Here is a 5,554-nt window from a genome sequence, read left to right as displayed (position 1 = left end):
AATTAGGGGTTCACATGTAAACTCTGATACTTTTCCCTTTCTTATATTTGTGTTTTGGCAGCATTGTCTTTGGATCACACAAGCTGGTGTACTTCTTCCATGTGAACTTAGTTGACACCTCACTTAGATGGCTGCTTGTGGCCTTTAAGACCATAGACACCATTCAATTAATAGTTGGGCACCTTCTCTTTCTTCACCACACTTGCTGTGCACCCTTATCTTTGTAAATCTCTTTCTAAAGGCAAATATGGGCTAGGGGCATGTTATAAGCATCAGCTCTTCTTGGATTGGGGTTAGAGTTAAGTGGGAGCCCAGAATCCATCTGCTTGTCCCAAAATTATGAACGACTCTGGCTTACTTTATCAGTCATATTATGACAATAACGAAAGCTAATAAGAACAATAACAATAAAAAATAACAAGCAAGCAAACAAACAAAAAACAAAAAAAGAAAACATTGTCCATCAACCCCCTGGGGCAGAAGGCAATTCTATTGATAACATCAGTAATGTAGCCAACAGCATAGACTTGAAGGTACTGTTTATAGGAGGAGTTTAAGTTAGTAGCGTTCACCTGCAAGCTGGAATCCATCAGGTGTTGCTTGGGACAGACTGGTTTCTTATTGGTTGAGCTCTACTTACACTGAGCATGGGCTTTGGTGCTAGGGAGGATTTTCCCATAGCATTCCTTGCAAGTACAGCTCCTTGACTCAGATTAATACCTGTCATGTTAAAGCAAGGGGAGCATTGAGCTATTAAATGTCTGGTGGTTCTAAGCTCCCTTTCATTGAAGGCCCACTAAGCCTAGGTCCAATGACTGCTATTTCCATAGTCTTGAGTGATGAGGCCATCTTTAACTTTCTCTCCCCTCAAGAAACGTCATCCCTAAATCAAGGAGGCCAGGAAGTTCTTAGGTAGGGGGGCCCAGTTCATGCAGGCAGGCCTTCATGTTGAGGCCTTCTGGTGTGGCCCATGTCCAGCTCATGTTTAAACAGCCCTGTAGTAACATGCCTACTTCAGTAACATTCATGACTTATTTCTGGAATTCGTTCATTTCAGTATTTGTGTTTGGGGCTAGCAATTCACACAGGTGCAGACATATGCCCTGCAGCCACTGAATGACTTAGCTTTTTTCACACGTGTGATGGGCTTCCGGCTAATTTATCCCTCAACCCTGAGTGCTCTTTCTAATCCCTTTGTGCTCATTAGAATTCTTGGTTTGAAGTTAGGAGGCTGTTCCTCTTGTTTTTTTTTCTTTTTCATTTTAAAAGGGTTCGAAGAGCACAACTCTCCCTAAAATCATCTCCAAACCAAACTCTGCCGTGGAGTGACTCCATCTCCGAGGGGCAGGGTGGAAACTGCCCATATGGGTGTCTGCGTTGAATTATTTAGACAGTAGAAAGCCTCCTGTTTCTCCCATGGAGTGGCTGTTGGTTTTGACTTGCGGAAGTGGCGATTAGCAAGCAGTACACTATGCCAGCAGGGCTCCAACCTCCTCAGAGATGCTTCTAATTGCTCAATATCCGGAGACGTTTACCGCTTTGCTGTAAGCGCTTGAAGCGCAACATTATTCATTTTTACTGTTTCTTTTTTTATACTTTGCATGCAGTCTAGCACCTTGGTTGGAACTGAGCATCTTTATATCATACTGCCGTGGCCAAAAGCGTTTTTTTCCCATTTCCTCCGGCTGCTGTCTCCTTCCATGTTGATTTCACCATTGCTGTGGTGCTGCTGCTTGGAAGCATTCTGGGAAGGTAGCCAGCTCCAGATTTACATTGGTTATAAATCAGACAATTCATTAATGGTACAGCATGACCAAACATTCCCAAAATGTTGCTTCCCTGAGAGTCACCACTTAGTCCTATAGATGCCCCCAGAGAGCTGTCTAGTTATGAGGAGTCTTCTTCCTACAGTGCACAATTTCAAACCTTTTAAAAGGGGTAAAACATCAGAAAAATAGAGCTCCTTGTATGAAGCAGGTGGCCTGTGTCCTAGAAGCTATTACAAATAATCCCATCGTTTTCAATAAACTCACATTGGAAGCACAGTTCCTAAACTACTTGTGAATTGCTTTGTAAACCTATACAATTACTTTGCTTTCCATTATTTACCCTATGAGCTTAGCATAAAGTTTATGCGTATTCCACATATATTATTTTGCTTGCATTGGAAACATCTGAATTACACTAGCGTGTAATGGTACATTAAAATAAATGTAAATATCTATCCAAACAGTATATGCATGTAGTGTGTGTGTGTGCATGTACGCTGTGCATGTGTGTGTTATTGGTATATATGAGACAGCTTGAAAAACTTTGTGGAAAAATGGAATTAAAACATACTGGAAATTTTCCACAAATATTTTTAAGTCCTCTTTGCGGGCAGTGGAGAGAGGGACAGTATATTTCCAATCTTGTGATGGGTTCCCCCTTTCTCACCCTATATCCTCCCTGACCATACCCCTACCCTCATTACATTGCTACTCCCACTACTGTTCCTGAAGGGTTTATCTTTTCAGAATTCCAGGGGTCAAGAGCTCTCATCTGTACCATTGTGTTCTCTGGTCTACCCAGATTTGTAAGGTAGAACTGGGTAATGGTAGTGGCAGTGGGAGAGGGGAGGGAAGGATTCAGGAATGATGTGTGATTCATCTGTGCTATACTACACCTTGGTTGAATCATCCCTTCCTTATAAGCCTTTTTGGGGGGCTACCAAGCCACTTGGGGGGGCTACCCCATTGTCTATGGATGCGATTTGGGTCTCCATTCCTCACCCCCACACCCCTGGTTATCTTTGATTTAGTTATTTGTTTTGGATCTTTTGATACGTGACACCTGATCCCGTCAACACCTCATGATCACACAAGCTGGTGTGCTTCTGCCATGTGGGCTTATTTGCTTCCCTGCTAGAGGGCTGTTTGTTTGACTTCAAGCCTTTAAAACCCCAGATGCTATATCTTTTGCCAGGCACAATCTGCTCTCTTCACCACATTTCTTATGCACCCATTTTGTCTTCAGCAAAATTGTGTTGGGAAGGTGAGTATCAAAGAGGGCCAGGCTATCAGAACAAAGTGTTCTTATGTTAAGGGAGGCCTTGAGTAGAAGCCCAAAGTCTGCTATCTTAATGCTTCACATATTTACATATGTAAATTGGCCTCTATCCATTTCCTTATAAATTAATGTTTACATGTATACATGCCTATAGCTATAATTCTATAAATAGCTTTTCCTTCCCATTTCTTTCCTCTATTTCCTTTCACCTTCATCCTACCCCACTATCATTCTCACACTCTATTCAGCATTTAGTATTTTTTCTTGGATACATTGCTCTTGAGCAAACTCTACCCAGCATTGTTTGCCCTCCCCACCATCAAATTTAGATCTCTTGTTGTTCCCCTATCTCTGAGTTTGTTGGCTCCCCACTCCCCCTCCCCACCCCCCAGTCTTTCTTTTTAAGCATATTAGTCAAAGCTTTGTCAAAAATGTGAATCACTTCAAATCAATCAATTCTGAATAACTTTTCCATTTTACTCAGAGTAAAAATCTTAATGGCTTCTAAAATCCCCATAATCACCAAGGGCTTCACATCTCTGTAACATTTTACCTTGTTTATTCCCACCACACCAGGCGTGATCTTTTTGCAGGAGTCAGGACTGAACACAGATGTCACCATGAACTTCCTCCTCACCCTTTCAACTCTTTCACCAAATATCACCCCATTGGTACTTCAACCTTCCTATTTAAAATCATAATTCAACTTGTTGTGTACTCACGTGCCTTCTTACTTTGTAGCAATAGAACATTTTTCCTTATAAAATATCATTTACTATTCAAAAGAGATTTGTCTTTTCATTACCTAGAAAGTAAGCTTCAGGAGTGCTCAAATATCTGTATAAGTCATAGAAGAAATTATGTTACATCATTAGGTGGATATACACCTTACTATAAAGTATTTTACTTGAAGGTGTGGATGGGATTGGAAGACATTTTGAAATTGCACATTTGTGTGTTTGGCTGAGTGGTCTAGAGAAACAAATAAGTGACACTTATCTATGCAGGAGAAATATTTGAGTGGTCTAGAGAAACAAATAAGTGACACTTATCTATGCAGGAGAAATATTTTTTTAATGTTTTTTGAAGCTCAGTATTATTTTTTTCCCATTTTATTTGGAGTTCTTACAGATATTCTAACAATCCACATTTCAGTTAGATCAAGCATGATTGTACAATGTTGCCACCATCATTTCCAAAGCATTTCCTTTCTTCTCGCACTCTTTGGTATCAGCTTCTCTTTATTCCTACCCTCCCCCATTCTATCTCCCAAGAACCATTGTTATTGTATTAAATCTTATTATTGTTATCTACCCCCAACCCCTGTATCTTACCCCATCCAATGCATCCGTTCACCTGCCATTCTGTTATTCATTCCCCTTGAGTGGGGTTATATAGCCGTCATTGCTATCAGTTCTCACTTTCCCCACCTCTTTCTGTAAACTCAGGGAATCACTTTTTATATCAAGAAGCAACTTTCCATTAAAAAGGAGCCCCAGCCCAGTACAACTCAGTCCATAGGTCCATTGCTAGCTGTGGTTCTCTTCAGACTCATGTAGCTGCAGGCTGATGATGCAGAGAGGTGAGGCTGGAAGCAAGGAGATCAGAGTCTTGTGGATCTACAGTCGGTGGAAACATGGCAGGGCACCAATAGCTCTCAGGGCCAGGCAGCCGACATGGGACCACCCCTGGAGACAGGCACGGAGTCCCAGCAAACAGAAATGAAAGGGGGAAAAGAGAGGCAGATTCCAGGTCTTTCACTTCAATACAAAAAGAAACATCCCCAGGAGGGGTCATCAGGCTACCCTTAGGATTGACCGGTTGAGCTCTACCCCATATGTCCACAAAAGTACAAATCAGTTGACATAAAATATAACAGCCACAATTTGCATCACAGGTGCACTGATTTTTCCATAAATTGATTATTATTGAGGTGTTGGGGTTGGGAATCACTGATAGAAATAGGAGGAAAGAAGACTGAACTGCTTTCCAATTCTGGGCATCGGCGCTTATGATGAACGCAGAAGACTATTGGTTATGAAAACAAAGTGCTTATGTAGAAATTTAGAATTTAGGGAGCATATAATTACACATTTAAACAAGATATAAAGTTCATACTCATATTTGATGCCCTTATCATCATGGACATATTAAAGCAAAAGTGAAGCCCTTTGCCTTTCGATTGACTTTGACTCAACAATATCATCTGTATCATAAAAAACATTTACAACGACTGACTTTTCAAAAGTGTGCAACCTAAATGTTCTTTCAAGACACCTCTGGGTGGATGGTTGGATGCGAAACTCCAACCTTTTAATTATCAACTGTTTGTACCACCCTTGATCTCCAAAGATGTATTAGAGAGAAGAACAATAGAGTAATAATAATTTATGTAGAAATTGATTCTAGTAATCTATAATCCTTTCTCATATCTATTTCCTTTTTACACCCCTGAAAGTACATCCTTCACTGTTGTCAGATGCCATTGAGCCGGTTTCTATTCACA

Source organism: Echinops telfairi, unplaced genomic scaffold (assembly GCF_000313985.2).
Source record: "Echinops telfairi isolate 266 unplaced genomic scaffold, ASM31398v2 ScPeMD7_70;HRSCAF=299, whole genome shotgun sequence".
Classification (NCBI taxonomy): domain Eukaryota; kingdom Metazoa; phylum Chordata; class Mammalia; order Afrosoricida; family Tenrecidae; genus Echinops; species Echinops telfairi.
Note: the sequence above shows the minus strand (reverse complement) of the source record.